This window comes from Canis aureus, chromosome 4 (assembly GCF_053574225.1).
Source record: "Canis aureus isolate CA01 chromosome 4, VMU_Caureus_v.1.0, whole genome shotgun sequence".
NCBI classification, from domain to species: Eukaryota; Metazoa; Chordata; class Mammalia; order Carnivora; family Canidae; genus Canis; species Canis aureus.
This window is the reverse complement of record NC_135614.1, coordinates 86958908-86979320: the sequence shown is the minus strand read 5'-3', so window position 1 is coordinate 86979320 and position 20413 is coordinate 86958908. Positions and strand designations below refer to the sequence as shown.

General features: G+C 36.7%; 1 long non-coding RNA gene across 1 annotated transcript in view; it reads left to right on the top strand.

The window, feature by feature from the left end:
• Window positions 1–387: 387 nt before the first annotated feature.
• The window catches only part of LOC144311964 (uncharacterized), a 38121-nt gene continuing 18095 nt past the window's right edge, over window positions 388–20413 (top strand). The window contains exon 1 of the long non-coding RNA XR_013377439.1: window positions 388–523. This is a non-coding gene — a long non-coding RNA (uncharacterized LOC144311964). The remainder of the gene's footprint in view (window positions 524–20413) is intronic.

Here is a 20413-nt window from a genome sequence, read left to right as displayed (position 1 = left end):
TTTTGAGTAGCAATTAATAAATTTTTATTAAAATACTTTTCAATTATTTTAATTAAATTGTATTTAACTAGAATTTAATTTCCATTTTTATAGGATATTTTTGGCCTTTGAATTAAAAAGGAAAAGACTGGACACAAATGCGTGTTCCTTCTAAGTCCCAGATAACCAATCCAAATGAAAACAAAGACAATCACATACTTACAAAGACAGAAATTAAAAATGATAATAATAGAAATGAAAAGAACGAGAGGATCCAGTAGATGAGATTTAAATATTAATATGGATATTTATCAGACTGATGATGCTGAAAGAGTGAATCACAAATAAAATATGCGTTGGGAGAGACTCACAGGAAGAAGATGAAGTCACAAAATAAAATATGGGTAGGGAGAGATCACAGGAAGAAAGCTCAACCCTCCAGAATTCTGGAAAGAGTCAAGACTTCACCGGTAAGGAAGCAGGTAGACTTGAGGATTTGCTGTGATCACTTGATATTGAAAGGAGCCGACAGTGGGTGTTGTATGTAAGTGTTGAATCACTATCTGCTATACGTGAAACTAAATTTACACTGCATCTTAACTAACTGGCATTTAAATAAAAAATTGGAAGGAAAAAAAAAGAAAAAAACGAAGGAGCCAAAGTAATATTTTCTTAATATTTTATGTTCATGTTGTTCCTGGCTTGAAGTATTATTTTGAGTCAGGCTACAGCAGGTCAAAATCGGGACTCCTCCTCTTTGTGGAAATCTCTCCCTCCCTCTCTCTCTCATTCTCTCTTTCTTCCTTGGTGGGATTTTAAAGTACTTGCAAAGGTTAGCTCTTTCAATACCAAGACTAAATACAGAAGCCTGTATTGTTTAAATTGTTTTTTAAAGAATGCTTGCCACCGCCTTTCCTCATTATTCCATGTTAATAAAATAATTGCACATGGCAAATTATATCAGTAGTAATTTCCACTGAACAAGCCCAGCATGTCATTTAGAATAAATTAACTCCTAGATTGCTTGTTTCTGGAGTACAAGAAAGTTAATTGCTAGGAATCTTTCTATTTTAAAGCCACTTGCAAACCATGAAAAGCTTAAAAAGAATACAATGGATGGTTCTTTTAAACACCAAGATAGTTTTCTAGAAAGTGAGCTTTCTCATGCCAGAATCTTGCACATCTATAAATTGTAGAGTACACAATGGCTTCAATAAATGTAATTACATGCTGTGCAGCTCAAAAATTTAAAAACACATTGTTTTAAAATTGTTAAAAAGTATGAAAACATGTTTTTAAGCTAATTATATGGTTTTCATAACAAGTGAATATGTTTTGATGCAAATAAATGTTACCAGAAATTTTTGTTGTGAGAATTTTTCTTAGTCTATTTTTTATTGCATCATTTTTTGTTTTGCTATGTTCTATCATCTAATGTTAAATTGCTTTGAGATAAAATATTTCATCAGACCCATACAATAAAAAAGTATGATTTCCTTGCATAATAACATTAACCATCCAATATGATTTAATTTCTACTCTTTTCACAAAAGAATAAATTTTAAAAATTTCAAAAAAATCGAGTCAATATCTGAATGATAGGTAGTGGTAAGGGAAGTAGGATCAAATTTATTAAGTTCAAACATCTCTGCAAAGTAAAGGATATTATTCTATAGCCAGTCTCTGTATTAAAACTTGTTTCCAATCCTACACACAATCTAAACTTAATTTAAGGTTTCACATACTGTTGCTAGAACATCCTCATAGTATCTTTGACATTGCACAATTAGGCATCTTCTTTCCTCATGCATTTGTGTCAAGATCTAGTTGCAGGGTAAATATTTTCAGATATGTTGTGTTAATTTTTTTCTATTATTTCTCTCACTCTATGCTATACTAAAAGGGTTATTCCTATCTACTTAAAGAGATGTCAACTAGAAAATTATATAAGCTTAAAATTTCAAGAAGTTGAATGAAGGATGAAATTCACATATCCCTTTCTTTTTAAATTTTTGAGAAAAAAAAAATCCCATTTGAAAGGGTACTCCTGAGGATACTAGAAAGGACCCAGAGTTTACATGTAATACAATGTCATGCTACTGATTTTAACAATAACTTAATCTATTTTAGTCTATTTTAGAGGTTAAAGTTAGTTCAATAAAATATTTACCAAGCTGTCTTATTTATTTATTCCTGAGAGACACAGAGAGAGAGGCAGAGACACAGGCAGAGGGAGAAGCAGGCTCCATGCAGGAAGCCTGACACGGGACTCAATCCCAGGACTTCAGGGTCATTCCCTGAGTGGAAAGCAGATGCTCAACTGCTGAGCCACCCCGGTGTCCCTACAATTAATTTTGTAAAATATTTTATTTATTTTTTTGAGAGAGACAGGGAGTGACACAGGTAGTGAGAGAGGGCAAGAGACCAGGGAGGAGAGGTGGAAGCATGCCCCCTCCCTCCAAGGAGCCCACTGGGGGCCTAGATCCCAGGGTCCTGGGATCAAGACCTGAGTCAAAGGCACACACTTAACTGACTGAGCCACCTAGGTGCCCCAGTATACACTTAATTAATAGTAGAATTGATAAAAAAAAGATTGTATGTAACTGTGAAGAAGATAATTTCAGTTCCCAGTAAATGGAATATGCCACTTTTGGTTAATAAAACAAGTTCTGTGAATTTCATCTTACTTATTTCTATTAGAAGTATAAAAGTAGAAAAACCCAAGAGTAAATCTTAGGAAAAAATAAATCAGCAATTGTGCAGAGAAGCTGATCCCACACCAATTAGAAGCATGAGCCTGGTTTTAAGTCATATGAATTTGAATGAGTAGCAAGGAGTCACCATGACCTATCTCATATTCCCTTGAAATGATACAGCTGTGAAATATGATGTCATTCTAAGCCAACTCAACTATCTTTTTTCTTGGTGGAAGTTAATTTTTTTTCTTTTATTATCTTCATCCACTTCTATTTTTCCTGTTTCCCTTGAGTTTTGTGAAAATATTAACTCTCTTTTCCTAACTTAGTGCATCCGTATAGACTATATTTTTTTGTAGGAAATTTCTTTAGCATAGATTCTAAAATCTACAGATTAGGTATTCCAAAAAAGTGATTTTGTAATCAAAATATGTCACCACACCATATGAAACCTTATGTAAAATACAAATAACAAACTCTATTAAACTGTCTAAAAATGGGATATTATGTAAAATATAATTTACATAATAGTTCTGTTTTCCTTTCCAAAAATGTAATGCTATATAAAGACATGTTCAGAGGACACATAATATATTGCTTAAATTCAGGATATCAAGATTCTCAACGGAGATATCTTTTTTTAAAAGATTATTTATTTACTTATTCGTGAGAGACACACAGAGAGAGGCAGAGACATAGGCAGAGGGAGAAGCAGGCTCCATGCAGGGAGCCTGAAGCGGGACTCGATCCCAGGACCCCAGGTCATGGCCTGAGCTGAAGGCAGATTCTCAACCACTGAGCCACCCAGGGTCCCAGAGATATCTTCATATATATATAGATACACACATAAATTGGTGTTTGTAGCAATCAGATTATTGGAAGAAAGAAAGGTATTAAGTACACCTAAAATTTTAACTTAAGGCAGTTTTTAAAGGGACCAGTTACAGAATTATGGGCCAACAAGGAAATGGCGAAGTACTTGTGGAGAGTGATAGTAGGAAACCATTAGTACCAGTAGGTCCGAGGGAGCAGGGTATGCTCTGGAGTCTCTGGCCATAGATGGAGATGGACAAACACAGTCACCATGAACATAATGGTCTGACGGGTGCAATCATGTGAAATCAATACTCCATTGTCTCCCTTAATACCTAATACCTAGTAGGTTCTCTCTTCGCCCCCCTCATTTGTGTTCTCTCTCTTTCTCTTTCTCTCTCTCTCTCTCTCTCTCTCTCTCTCTCCATCTCTGTCCTTCTCTGTCCCTACAATCTCCTGGCACTCCCTTCTATTGTCCCAATCCAGTTGGGAGCTAGAGACGGGTATCTGAGTAATGTAGTCTATAGAAGCCCATCTACAGCATCTACAGGACATTGGACATTGATCAGAATGGACAAGGGTAGACAAAGGACATGAAAGAGGAAACAAAAATTATATAATTATATAACACAACATTGACTTAAAATTTTACTTGGAGAATACTGGCTTCTTTGTAAAGAGATGATGCCTTCAGGCCTCCAACAGTAACAGCTGTATTACCATATATGTTGGGGTATTGGAAATGAACTACGGTGGTCTCAGAAACGTTTCTTAGCACAGCAGTCAAGGAAGCAAACCTAATGAACAGAGTTAATTCTTCTGAGATGATTTTATATCAGAGATATTCTGACAGAATTAGTATACCTCATGATCTTCAGAGTCATAAAGAACCTAAATTTGACAAAGCAACAGACATAAATGGAACAGATATAAATTCCATTGGCTAGCCTGAAAACCTGTAAGGTCAAAGTAGAGTAAGGCACCTAGCAGGACTAGAGGGAAAATATTCTCAGGAAACTCTGCCTTCGGTGCGTCAGCAACTTCAGGAACCAACAGAAGTTTGTGGGGGTTTGGTGTGGAAATCAAATCCATAGCTAGAGGTGATGACACGGGATATAGAGCTCTTGTTTATTTTGGATTTATCGTGATCTACTGTAAATCCACTTTCTTGGTAATTTCGCTAGTAGTAGTAGTAGTTTTCCATGATGACTTATTTCAAATGTTTAGTTCCATGAATCTCAAATGTCATGGTGAAATAAACTTTAAAATTATAAATCACCCAATTCCACAAGGATTTATTGAACAAGTACCATAAATAACTCACTACTCTAGAGAAGATGAATATAAAGGTGGATATTTATAGCCAATGCCTGTAGGTAAAAGTGCAAAATTAATGACTAACATACTGAGAATCTACTCTGAATCAAAGTGACCTTTAGCATGTTCTGCACAGTATATAACTGCTATAAAGAAACTACTATGTAGACATTCTAACATTCTCAAGGCACAGATGAGGAGGCTGGTACGAAGAGCCCAATGCCCTGCTCAAGAACACAGGGTTAGTGGGAAGGCTAGCAATCTAGTTCTAGAACCCATGTTCTAATCATTATGTTACACTATCTCCCCATTAGTGATCTTTATACGCTAGGACAGATTGAGTCAAATCAAACTTTTGGTATATGATGGATCAGGAATACTTTCCAAGAGGTTGAAATTCTTATGTGCTTTTTGAAACAAAATTCTTATATGCTTTTTGAGACGATGAGTTGGACACCCTTCTCCCTGATTATGTCCTGACATTTCCACGATTCCTTCTCATGTGATGTTAGTGTTCTGGAAGATTCAGTCCTCCCACTGCCCTCGTTCAGTCAGAGGAAGTCATTCTGTAGTTTCCCTGGTTGCTCTGGTCCCAAATCAGTCCATCAAACATGAGTGAGAAGTCTACAACCTCATATCTCTGTTTTCAGTCCAGCTTTGCCACGCTCCATTGTAAGAGGCTCAGGACTCTACGTTTTGATGTCTCAAAGTGCTGCATTTTCACCATGTCTGGAACTGAAATACCTCCTCAAACCTACTCTGAATTTACAACAATGAAAACAACTGCTAGTACTACTACCATTAATACAACCCACACGAAGGCCTGTGGTAAAATTCCATTAAATCAGGATCTATGTCTGTCTTTTTTCACTTCTGAATTTATACAATTCAGTACAGATCCTGAAATATATTCTGTACATATTCAAAAGTATTTACTGAATCACAAATGAAAAAAATGCAGAAAAGATGAAGCAAAATGGATGCCAATAGTACCTGTATCTACTGCATATACTTAATATACCTAAACTATACATGTTTACCTCTCAGGTTTCCTGTCTACAAACCATAGACATCAACTGAGTATTTTGGCTCACAGGCATGTTTAATCCATGTCTGTTTTAAATACCTACAGTACTTTGTGTTTTCCTTACTGGACACTGACTGGTACACTGGAAGACCATTCAACACCACAGGAGGTGTCCGAAGAAGCCTGGGGACCTCAGTATCGTTTCTGACATCTGTATGCCTGGTACCATGGCACTTTGCTCATGAGTCCCCTCAGCTAAAGTGGAGATGACTGACAACTACAAAATGAGAGAATCCTGTTAGATGTGCGCAACACATGGTTTTGTACCCTAGCTAAAGCCCAGCTCCCAATAGGCAGCTACAGTTGCATGAATTTTTCTTTCTTTTTAAAGATTTTATTTATTTATTCATGAGAGACACAGAGAGAGAGGCAGAGACACAGGCAGAGGGAGAACAGGGAGACAGACATGGGACTCATTCCTGGGACCCCAGAATCACACCCTGGGCTGAAGGCGGCGCTAAACTGCTGAGCCACCCAGGCTGCTGCAGAATTTTTGTTCTGATGGTCAGTTGCTTATTATCTATTAGAGCCAAAGGACAAGCCAGAAGCAGTTTCTTATGAGAATAGGGTGTTTTTTTTTACCAAACAAGGTATGGCTTTTCTCCAAAAACACAGGCACTTGACGTGGGCATATCCTATCACAGCTCACCCCAGACTCTACACTGCATACTGCATGGCATTTTGCCACACACGATTTGAGTAGAGCTGGATCAAATTGGTCATAAAGGCCAAGTGAAAAATTTCTTTGAATTGCACCCTAGACCAGTTCAATAAATCTTTCTTACCCTAGGGCCTATTCAAAGTCTTAAATAGGTCAGAGCTGCACAACCAAACATTGCAAACATTCCCTTAAAAATCAGTAAGGCCCTCAAATAATCGTTCTTCTTTCTTTATGATAGGAGAGTCAGTACAAAGTGGAGCATCAGGTTCTTTACTTTGGCTTGACAAAGCACTTTCCAACTTGGTAGCCGGCCCACTCACTGTGGGAAGGGGCATATTTCCATTTTCTACCACGCATATCCTCAAGGAAGGTAGCTGGAGTACTTCATATTTTTTGTCTATCAGGTCCTAGAAACACAATATCATTTATAAAGTGGATTCTGTGATATTCTGGTAAGACAATCAATTTCTCTCTTTAGTAAAACACAGAGAGTGGTATCAACTTAAGTCACAGCAAAGGAGTACTGTGACCTATGTTAATTGGCTTCCTATGTCCTCAAGTTGTACATCGAGTGCCAGGAACTGCATTAACTTGCTTCAGGAAAGGGATAACAATGAGAAATTGTCAGAAGCAGTATTGTTGCATGGTTTCAGATTCTGACTTCAGTAGTTTTAATGAACTACTGTAGGTTGTCACTTTGTTTTCTTTCGTTGTTCGTTGCTATCACACCGACCAGTGTTTTTTAAGTCCATGTGCCGTACGGACTGTATATTGATGATTGCCATTGGTTCCATGAGCCTCACCTTCGATCTGAAATTTATTTAAGGTAACATTTGCCATGTTCTGGTACGAGATAGGGGCTTGAGCCAGCATAACAGCAGTAGAGGCAGTGAGATGGGGTCAATGCTGTGGGGCTTTGAGAAGAGATTTCTGGTCATTTGTATATGAAAATCCAATGGGACCTTTGTGCAACCAATAGCATATGTCTGATAACTGATGATGCCTACAACAAAAATGAACTGGTGATAATAGATTATATAAATTGGATCTTTACTAAATACTGGCTATAGGCAGAGTGTCACATGTATTATGCCCATGATTCATCCTCTCTAGAAGTTTACAAGTTGTGCTGTTAAAATTCAACCAATGAAAAGCTAAGTAGATTTGCATGAGCTCAACATGGGTAGAACCTGGTAATATAGAAGTGGCTTCTAGTCTTTCAGATCCAAATAAAGCATTGTCCTGATGTGTATGTATGTATGTATGTATGTATGTATTTGTAGACAACATTTGTCTAAGCCATTTAATTCCCAATGCTTAATGGTGGCTTTCCTGAAACTCGCAAAATAAGTTTACATTTTTTTTTTCATTTTCCTTTTTTTGTGCAGGAAAAAAGCCACTTTTACTTCTTAGAAAATATTATAAAACTCATGCTTTTATTGTATTATTACTATGTCTAAAATCAAAAAGCTAAGTTAACGAGAAATCTTCTGGTATAAATAGATCTCATTCTCCATGACTTTACTGCATATAATAAGATTCATGTGAAACAGAGGAATAATTGTGTACAATGCAGCAAATCTAGGTGTGTATTAAGTGCTTGGAATGTTCTTCCTCATATACAAAATGATCATAATTAGAAGACAGTATCATCTAACTATTATTTTTTTTAATAATAGCACTATTAAAAAATGTTTGAGTACACTGAGGGGGGCACTTGATGGGATGAGCACTAGGTGTTATTCTGTATGTACACCAATAAAAAATAAATTTATTTTATTTTATTTTATTATTTAAAAAACATTCTTTTTTTTTATAAATTTTTATTTATTTATGATAATCTCACAGAGAGAGAGAGAGAGGCAGAGACACAGGCAGAGGGAGAAGCAGGCTCCATGCACCGGGAGCCCGATGTGGGATTCGATCCCGGGTCTCCAGGATCGTGCCCTGGGCCAAAGGCAGGCTCCAAACCGCTGCGCCACCCAAGGATCCCTATTTAAAAAACATTCTTAAAAAAACAAAAAAATGTTTGAGTGATGAGATAAAAAATCAAACTTCTCATAAATACATACATCAAAATATTAGTACAACCATCATTTTAGAATAACAGAATTTTGATTCAATGTGAATACAATAATTTAGAAAATGACCAAAACCAACTAGAAATTCAAGTTAACTTAAGACAGTTATCTGGAAAAGGAAATAGAATCATAGCTTATAAATAAACAGAAATGAAAGTCTAGCTGCCTATTTATTAAATAAATATTTCTTACACACTTGTTTTCTGTGAGATACTAATTTGGATGCTGGAGATAAGGTGCTAAAGTTGAGACAAAGTTAGTCACTGACCTCAGTGAACTTTCCTTTGGTAGCAGAAGACATAAAACACCCAAGTAAACAAAGAGATAAATAAGTGAACTTCACATTGTGGAAAATCCTGGGACATAAATAAAACTGAGTTTAGGAAGGGGAACATTTAAGAAAATACGTGATGAGAAGCAACTGTGAAAAGATACAGAGGCTAAGTGTTGCACACTAGAAAAATGGGTAATGCCTGTGACTCAGAGGTGCAAGCTTTCCTGCCGTGTTAAGCACTGAAGGACAACTAGTATGGATGGGTGTCATGAGTGAGGCTCAGGGCTGGTTGGCAAGGCTCTTGAGGAAGGAGAGATTATATCTATCCTAGGTGATTTCATAGGCTGGTTATGGTAAGACATTTCAAATTCATTCTAATTTTAAAGGGGAACCTTGGTGCTTTTGCTGCAAAGAACTCTCAATTTCAGTAAATTGATACGGCTGTTCTATAGAGAATTTGGAACTGCAGATGGACCAAGAAAGAAATCGGGAAGGCCTCATAGAAGGCTATTGCCACAGTCCCAGTATGACCCAGTGGCTTGAGCCAACATAACAGTAGTAGAGGTAGTGATACGGGGTCAGATGCTGTCACACATTGAGAAAAGAGATTTCTGGTCATTTGCATATGAGAAGGGAGAAGGAAACAAAAACCTGTGATTTTGATCAGAACTAAAAATATGGTGCTACCATACAAATGAGAAATAATGTGAGAACAGGTTATGAGGTGGAGTCAAAATTTTTAGCTGTATGATGTTTACCCCAGAATGTCCATTTCTAACCAGATTCATACAGAAGCACCCCCACCCAGGTAAATAAATGGTGATAAGTTTATGTTTTGTTAAATATAAGGCCACTAAAGTTTTGAAAGGGATCATTTGGTATCTTGCAAAATGTAAAAATCATAAAACCAACTGTTTTTGGCTTATCAAATTTTGAGTAAACAATTATATCATGTTACCCGAGAAACAGGCAAAGAGTCGGCCACATTTGGGATGAAACCTGAAAGGAAAGGCCGTGGATATTGGGTCCATGAGTCAGGTTTCAGAGCAGAGGAGGTGTGTATGAATTGGGAAGGTGAGTAGGGACCAGTCTCCACCACAGAACAGACCAGGAACAGATGATGTGAGCACTAGCACAAGGGGATGGCGAGGTGCAGAACACAGATGGGTAAAGAGGGAGTCTGGCCCGGAATTGCACAACGAAGAGTCAAAGGGGGTGACATGGGACCGAGGTTCACTCCACCAGGTGTCTTTCCAGTGTTCTAGCAGGTGTACTTTGCAATATTCCCCACGGACTTGAGCGAGGTAGATCCTATCCACAGTGTCCTTTCAAAGCTGCCAAGTGACTCATGTAGACCTTATAATTCTCAAAGTCTCAAACTGTGAAATGGACCGTTTCGACAATGCCGTGGGAGACATTTTATCAGTTTAGATTCTTAACGACAGAAAATCTCCCAAATCCCACAAAGTCATAGTGTGGCTGTCACATTTTGCCTTGCTTCAATATCACCCAATTATCTGCAAAAGTTAACCCTCTAGAGAGAAATTTCAAACACTTTCATCAACACATAGGCAAGGGATACCTAATTAACATGAAATGCCAGTGTAGATTTCTGGGACTTCACTTGACATGGTCACTGAGCATTGCACAATGGGCTCTGAGCAAACACAGGTGTTCACAAAGTGTTAGCTCTCCGGGACACACGGCCTAGATAAGCGTTCAAAAACAATTCTCTGTAACCAGATCAAGTCATAGATCCTTTACAAAAAGTCCTCTGTCTTCATTCTGGAAAATGGATTTATTCGCACTATGGCCTCTCTTATCCTCCCTCCAATATCACATCTATGTGAGGTATACATTTTTGTTTGAGGAAATGCAATGAGGAAAAGGGTCCCATCTACACACTGTGCTCGGGAATGGATATATATTTTTTTAATTCAGAAAAATTATTCCACTCTAAAATTCCCCACCCAATAGAAAATACATTTTATTGGAATCTACTTGTAAATACGTGTGCTCTTTCTCCTTATTTAAGTAATATTTTAGAGCACACACGATGGAAATATAAAAGCTAGTTATAGAAAATGGAGAATTTGATCCATTATAAACCACAGGTAATTACGAAAAGAAAAACAAAGATTTTAAAGGTCAAGGAAACAGCCATCTGCTTAACAACCTGGCCATCTGTGAAAGATAATTCAAGGCCAGTTAAAAGCTAGGAAAGCACAAACGGCTACCCTGAAAGATGTCTCATATGTTAGTCTGTATCTAAACTCAAAGTATAAAGCACAGACTGGGTGAACATTAATATCATCCATTTTTATCTTTAAATCGATTTAAATTTGCCTTGTTAATTAGAGATAACATCCAGTTTCTCATAATTAAATTACCATGAAGAGGCAATAAAGTGAAAAAAATCATATTAAATTCCATATTCATTATCGTTAGAAAATAATCTACTATCTGATATTTTTGATGTAATTGGATATTTATAAAAGTATACATTTGACTCACAGGTTGTACTATATTTTCATTGTATTTTTAAAATGTAGGTTTACATAAGACATTTGTAAAAGCATTTAAGAGGAAAACTGAGTTAACTAATCAGCCACATGATAAAAAGTAACCCCCCCATTGATCCCTTCCCAGGACATTCAATCAGACCAAATAAGTAGATACATGCCTAAATAAAAAATAAACATAAATGTGGGGCTGGTATTTTGAATGGCTGGATTTGAAATTATACATTATTTTAAAACACCTTAAAACCTTTGAAATTTCTTAAGCAAGAATAAGGTTCATTCTTCCATTTGTACATTTCTCTTATTAGATCCTTTAAGTGATGTTTACTATAAAAAAATGATATGGTTTCTGCACTTCTAAACATATTCCTAGCATTTGTAACTTTTCTTTATGGCCTACAGCTATCATTTTTCTTCCATTATTAACCCCAGTTATTTACTGATGTTCTTAAAGAATATCCATTATTTATTTGAGGGTGAATTAGCCTAACAAATAAACAATGAATTATTCCATAATTGTTAGTTTCTAGGTGAATCTTAGTTCATTAAACAACAAAATCACACCATTTTAGAGCATCCTTCAGTACCAGCAAGTACGAGGCACCCAGTCTGCACTGGCTATAGTAGTGAACCGCGAGACAGGGCTCTTATTCTCATGGAGCTTGCCTTCTAAAGGGAAGATTCAAGGGATCAATGAATGATTTTGAGATTAAATAGGAAAATCAGTATTTTTAAAATACTAAGAATTATGATCCAAAGATAAAGCATGAATTTCTCTTTTCTTATCTGTTATTTTCTCAATTAAGTCTAGATACATGTGCAGTTTTTTAAAATATGTTATTTATTTATTCATGAGACACATACAGAGAGAGAGAGAGAGAGAGAGAGAGAGGCAGAGACACAGGCAGAGGGAGAAGCAGGCTCCACGCAGGGAGCCTGATGTGGGACTGGATCCCTGGTCTCCAGGATCACACACCGGGCTGAAGGCTAAGCTACCAAGGCTGCCCCCAATCAATTTTTTATGACTAATTTTGTTACATCTTACTAAAGAAATCTTTCAAGACCCCAATGTATTAAAGATTTCAACTCTACTAATCAGTATTTCTAAGGTTTTTGTGTTTTTCTGTTATTGTTGGTGTTTTCGTCTTTAAGACTTTATTCCATCTGAAGTTGATCTTTGAGTAGAGGATGCATTGCTGAATCAAGGCCATGGTTTTTTCTATGTCATGTTTTTCCAGCTCCAATTTTTTTTTCAACTGTCCCTTCTTTCCTCCTTGACCTGACAACCACCTTTTGTCATCTACCAAACTTGCCTGTTTATGAGATGTCTATTTTACTCCATTGATTAATCCTGAGTTAATGCCACAATATCAACCTTAATACTGCTTCATACTAAATCCTGGTATGATGAATTGCCAGTTGTCCATTTTGGTCCCTTTCAGAAATTACCGCTCTATACTAATATTTTATATATTTAAGAATTTTCTTGTATATTTATTATTTTTATTTTTGAGAGAGGGAGAGAGAAGAGGGAGGGGTGGGGCTGAGGGAGAGGGAGAATCTCAAGCACGCTCCACACTCAGCGCAGAGCCCCACACAAGGCCTGATCTCACGACCTTGAGATCATGACCTCAGCTGAAATCAAGAGTCAGCTACTTCACAGACTAAGCCACCCAGATGGCCCCTGAGAATTTTCTTAATAAGCCTCATGAATTATTGCATTTTGAAGCCTACACAGCATTAAATATATTTAAATTTAGGGAAAATCCATAGCTCCAATGTATTCTTTGTATTCATAATGTAGTATATATCTTTCTTCAGTTATGTCTTTACAGTATCTTTCAATAAAGTTTTATAATTTTACCTGATTGAAGTCTTACAGTTGCTCTTATATCATAAAAATTAAAATAAAATAACAAGAAACATAGAGCTCTGAATCTAGAATTTTATTACGTTTTGATTGAATATTTGTTATGCTGAATTTGTGGAAAGCTTAGAATGTTTATGTGGCACATTGGTACTTATAAGAAGGCAACTAAAATACATTATTTTATTTTCACCAGAATTTTTTTTTAAAGAGCATGAGTATAAATAAAAGTATCCACTTTTTTCTAGCACCTAGTTATATATACACCAGAAAATCCAGAAATAATCATAACTCCTTAATTTGTCTTTTCTTTATTTTATCATTTATTTATTATGTAGTAATTTACTGAGAAAGTCCTACATATTTAACATCATCATAAACATATATGTATTACATTACAACAATAACACCTACATATTGTAATATCGGAATCTTATTTAACTTTCTTGCTCTTAAAGTATATATTTTATACACATTATTTAATTAAAAAGAAAGTAACTCTGGGCATAAGCCCATGTAAATGAATAAAAGTAGTTTACTGGTGAAATATGTGACCTCTCTGTCTCTCTATATATATATGCACATATATGCGCATAGATGTGCATATATATGCACATATACATTTAGATATTCAAATATATATGGAAAAATGAGGAACAAAGCAAAATTCTTGCAAGGATAAAGTGTTCAGAAAATGAAACTCTGTTGCTAGTTGAGTTTGGAGAAGAAAGGGTCTGGCTAGGAAAAAAATGAAATGCATCTGAGAATGGGTAGACATTTATGTATTTTATAAATACCCATTTAGGTATTTTATTTATGTTTGTTATGTTTGTATTATTACAAAAGCTTCATGAGTTTGATGGACACATACATAGGCATGTTGTTAATGATAGTCTCAGGCTCTTTGGAAAAAAAAAATAGCTAATTGCTGACAAAGTATGTTTATGACCTAGAAATGACACCGCCACTGGTGATTAAGACTTACATGTAAGACCAGCTCGTGCCTGTAATTTGAAACTTGCTTGAGCATCAGATACCTTTTATGTGTGTAGAAAAGCCAGGAAAGTAATTGCTAATTTGCTAAAAGTAGAACCTTTTAGCAAAAGCAAGTTCAGCATTTTGAGTTTTTTTTTTTTTTTTTTTCTAACTGGTGTACATTTTCTCTCTACTCAGCTGAGACAAATGAAAAAAAAGACAGAGGTCTGACTCAGCATTTGTGCTCAGATTCATTAGTGTTATGAACTGAAGAGGAGGGAAATCTAAACCATTTCTCCTCTCTGCTTAAAAATTCAAATGCTTTAAGATAAAAATATTTCCAGAGTATATTAAAGTACACAGGGGGGAAAAAAGGTAGTAATTATTAAGCTAAATTTTTCCTGGCGTTAATGCAATGGTTTATAACTAGATACCCCATTTCTCTTAAGATTTAGGTAATATTTGGGGAAATTTTCCATCACTTAGGGAGCAATTTAGAAAATTCTATTTCCAGGACATGCACTCAGAGATTATGTTTTAATTGGTCTGTTATGAAGACTAGCATCATATTTCCAAGAGCTGCCAATGCATTTCTACTGCTCAGCCAAGGTTGAGAACTATTATTTGAACATATCCCCCTACTGTTCTGACTTATTTTGGAAGTCATTAATTTCCGTAGGCCATTAGGACATTAGAGACAGCTGTAGATTAGCTAAACCCACATGCCTAATCTCTGATAATGAATCAGCAAAAGATTATTTGTCTTTGGCTTTTGAATTTGAGATTCATATTCAAGCAGAGACACGCCAAGGAGCCCTACATAAAAGCAATTATATGATCAATCTGACTTCCATTCCTGACTTAGCCCTACTGTCAGCAGCTTGAGACATACTCTGATGACAAAGAGAGTGGGGAAGCCATAAATCTTTTGTAAAAATGTTATCAAGGATGAGCCCTATTTAGCGTACTTACTACCTGATGAGTGTCACTTTCCCTCTCATCTTGGGTAAAATGGAGTCTCGTGGGGGAAGAATCACAATTTTACCTCCTAAGATGTATAATTTCCCATCTATATCTTCTCTATATTCTTCACTTGAAGACAGCCGGCCACAAAGAAAATGTCTAAAAGACCCTTACATTTTGGGGATTCTAGAAGTAAAAATAGTATCCACAGCATCTGTAGAGAAATGCCAAGAAGAACGTGATGGAAGAAAAGGCATATTTTTTACTTTTAAGATATGAAAAATGGGGCAACCCCGGTGGCTCAGGGGTTTAGTGCCACCTTCGGCCTGGGGTGTGATCCTGGAGACCCGGGATCAAGTCCCATGTCAGGCTCCCTGCATGGAGCCTGCTTCTCCATCTGCCCGTGTCTCTGCCTCTCTCTCTCTCTGTGTCTCTCATGAATAAATAAATAAAATCTTTAAAAAAATAAAATAAAATATGAAAAAGGCTTAGGAGATGAACATGAGGATACTTTCTTCTGAACATGATACAAATAACCATAACCACTGACAGGTGCTATTTCCACACTATTGTTTGCTGTGGGCTTGTAGGATTTGTCTTCCCAGAACCCACCCCTAACATACAAATACAAATGCCTTTAGGGGCTGTTTCTCCTTCCTGTGGTTTCACTAGAGACCACTTAGTCATGAAGTCATGATACTATCGTGCAGTGGCCACAGGGGAGGGTCTAGGACCAGACCAACACGCTCAGTGTCCTTCTCTGTGGGTTAAGAGCAAGCAATGAGACACATCTTAGCAGGCTCTTACTGGATCCCGAGCATTGCTAATTCCCAGATAATGCACTCTCTTCTGTAAGTTTCTTGACTATTATAGAATCTCCACCGTTTGCTTCTGCCAATTTGAGCTGTTATTCTACTACTTGCAACCCAAAGAGTCCTGATCACTGTGGTAATTCAAAAGCACACACCATTTCATACCAGATTCAGGTGGATGATAAACAGTATAGGAATAAAAGATCGTGGCTTTTTCACTCACCAGCCATAAAAGACATTTAAGCAAGAGCTTTAATTCCTGCTAATTCTTCATGTTTTCATGCCTGCAGTAGAGGTTCCATGAGCACTTTGCTTGAGGTATCGTCACGAATGCTAGATGGAACTCCACACGTAGCGCACAAGGACTGGCACTTCAAAAGATGTAAAGATGTTAGGGATTTTATTGTTCACAGAACTCATACTTCAGTAATACATTCCTGACCTTCACACGTGAGGAAACAAGCTCAGAGAGGTTAAAGAACTTGTCCGATGTTCTCATAAGGTAGAAGTACTTAAGAATTGAAAGTGTACGTGGCTCGTACAAGCCCCTAAATCTGTATGTTTTTTGTTTGCTTTATTTTGAACTCAAGCATGAATGTAGGCCCACAGATATAAACATATAAAGTAGAGTCGTTTACGCGAGTGAATACACACGGTAGCAATTTCTAAATGTGGAGTAAGCACGCCTATGTAACCTCTGCCCTTATAAGGAAATAGAACTCTTCCAGTGCCCCAAAGCAGCCCTTAGGGGGCCTGCCACAAATTCTCGCTTGGGATAACTAGCCATCATGCCTTCGTCTTCCCTGTTGTTAAACCTTATATGAGTTAAATCATACAATATTTATTATTGTGCATCAAGATCTTTTCCAAGATTTATCCACACCATATGTAAGATTAGTTGGTCCCCTTAAGGCCTATTTAGTATCACAGTGAACAGATATTCCAAAATGTACTTACTGAGTGTACTTAAGATAAATATATTTTTCCAGATGGGGGATACCACAAATACTGCTTTTATGAGTATCCCCACATATACATTGGTCTGTGTTTTTATGCATTGTTGTTATATTCAGAGTGAAATTTCTGAGTCACGGGTTAACCATGTGTTCATTATAGCGGATTTGTCGAACTATTGACTTCCCCCACCAATAATGTATGTTAGTTCTAATTGTTCCATTTCCTCACCAACACATAGTATTTTCAGCCCCAACCTCACTATACCATATACACCATGTGTTCATCTTCCAGTGATTGTGTGGTGACACGTCATCTCAAGGTTTACTATTCCTCTTGTACATTCATTGACATTTTAGCTATTCTTATTTGGTAAACTGCCATTTACAGCTTCTTGATGATTTAGGTTTATTTTTTTTTCTTTTTCCTTTTTTTAAGATGTTATTTATTTATTCCTGAGAGACATAGAGAGAGAGGCAGAGACACAGGCAGAGGGGACAAGCAGGCTGCTCATGGGGACCTGATGCGGGACTCAATCCTAGGACCCCGGGGTCACAACCTGAGCCAAAAGCTGATACTCAACCACTGAGCCTCCTGGGCATCTCGACCATTTAGGTTTCTGTTTTCTAATTTATCTGAAAACATTTGCATATATTCTCAATATGATCTGGATATTAGCATTTTCTTTGTGATACTTACTCCAAAAATATTTTTTTCTATTCTCTGGCTTTTTTTTTTTTTTTTCCCTTAAGAGTGTAATTTCATGAACAGAGGTTTTTATCTTTAATATTCAATTCATCAATCTTTTCCTTTTGGTGTCCAGTTCAAGAAGCCTTTGACAGTCTTATGGTCATGAAATATATTTTATCTTCAAATATCTATAATTTACTGTTTTATATTTCATATTTTGTCCCATAGTCTACTGAATTTATTGTTGTTGGTTTGCATGTGTGGTGTGGGATAAAATACCTCTCCTTTCATATAGATAGACAATGAACCTAGACAACTTATTGATGAGATTAGCCTTTTTCCATTGTCATACAAGGCCATCTCTTTCTCTCTCTTTCTTTTTCTTTCTTTCTTTCTTTCTTTCTTTCTTTCTTTCTTTCTTTCTTTCTTTCTTTTTCTTCTTCTTCTTCTTCTTCTTCTTCTTCTTCTTCTTCTTCTTCCTTCCTTTCCTCTTTCTTTCTTTCTTTCTTTCTTTCTTTCTTTCTTTCTTTCTTTCTTCTTTCTTTCTTTCTTCTTTCTTTCTTCTTTTTCTCTTTCTTATAAATCAAGGGCTCACATAAGAATAGGTATATTTGTGGACTAACAATTATAATTTTTAAAAATCTCTTTATCCTTATACCAATGCACATTCATAAAATTATTGTTGAATTATGTCTTGATATATGGTGACATATACCATCCAGCATTGTCTTGTTTAAAGACTCACCTGTGATATTATACTGTAGTTCATGACCCAGGGTCCTCCACCAGTATGTAAAACCCTGGATGAAAATATTAAATAGATACCAATTAGATTGATATAGTTTGATTGCCAGAACAAGAGACCTTCAACATCATTAAATTGCTACCAGTAGCCTCGAGCAGTAAGTCAATAGCCTCTGAAGGACTAGCAGAGGGAAAATTGGCATTTTTTTTTCTCTAACTGCACTTTTAAAAAAGCAGTGTTACTAAAACTAATTTTTCTTAAACTTATTTTTCTGTTACATCAGAAATTTAATTTTTAAGACATAAAAAAAGACCCTTTTTGTTCTCCTTCACTACTTTAATCTATCAAAAATTATATCTAAAACTACTGTATCTCCGATAGCTAGAGCAGAGTAGAAACCATGACAGGTGCTGTATGCTCTATAAATATTTGTTCAAAAATGAATAAACATAGGCCAATTTAAAAAAATTATTTAGGTCCATAAGTGTTAAGAACTTACCAACAAAAATGCAAACAAAGGTGCTGATTTATTCTATAAATGCACTAGTGCTATTAAATGACAAACTTCCCCAAAGTACAGAACTCCAATAGTTATGTAAATAACTTGTGGATGGAGTGCGTGGTTTCCCTTCAGGCAGATATGCAAACATGATTCATATTCTATAAGATGCCACCTCCAGCCTTCCTGAGCACATAATGAAGTATAGAAGACAGAAAATTATAATTTCATTTATATTAGCAGTTAGGGAATGAGGAGGGGACTCAAATGACAGAGTTATGAGGGAAATAAAGCACTCAAATTCATTGTGTTAATCTCAGACTAGACTAGTATTTCTCTAAATTCTGGTTCTAAAATTTTGGCTACACACACACACACACACACACACACACGCACACACGGAGACGATAGGCAGAGTGGTCCTTCCGTATATGTAGGGAATACTTTGCAGATGCAATTAGGTTTATGGAACCTAAAAGAAAGGGACCGTTCCCCTGGATGACACCGTTGGACCCAATCTAATCTCATGATCCTTAAAAGCAGAGAACTTTCTCCTGCAGGAGGTGAGAATGATGAGGCAGGAGGGGAGTGACTCGCTGGTGCTGACCAGGAGGATGGAGCCCATGAGGCAGGGAGGGAATGCAAATGGCTGAGAATAATTCCCGGTGGGCAGCCAGCAAAAGAACAGGACCTCAGTCCTACGACACTTGGAACCGAGTTCTACCAACAACCCAAATTTTCTTGACGTAGATTCTTCTTCACAGCTCCCAGATAAACTCTAGGCCAGGCAACTCCTTGATTTCTATCTTGAGGGACCCTGAGCACAGAAACTAGTTGAGCCCAGCAGGATTTACCTGGAATTTCTGAGCACCGGAACTGCAAAATAATTGGTGTTGTTTTAAGCCACTAAATTTGTGAGAATTTGCTACATCAGCAATAGAAAATGAATATGATATCCATCCAAAGTCAAGTTTTACTGTGACCTGAGTGTTTGTTTCAAGATCTAGGTTCCATCTGTACTATTTCTCTCTCTTTCTGAACACATGTATCATGCCTGACTTTACTATAGTTCCTCTAATACTTAAATCCATAAAAGTGTTATGCTCCCTAATTTCCATAGTTCTAAGATGTCCAACAGAGAAAGAGATCTCTTTACTGAGCAACGCCATATGAGTGGAAATGGAAAGTTACGCTGGGTGGCTTCTCGTGGTTATTTTGCGACCAAATCAAACTACATCATCCAGGTTGGGTTATAGCGACAGTGGTATCCGGCTCTTGTCCTTAATGTGAGGCATATTTTATGGCATTTCAGGACCCAACAGGACATCTCTCTACTATCCTTTAATTTTTCCAGTGTTTTGTCTGAGAGACATCAGCTTCTCCCTCCATCCTCCCTGCCAATGCACCACATAGAATCCCATCTTCCCATGCTATAGTATACACTTTGACTTGCTACCTAACTCTGTCTATTACTTAAT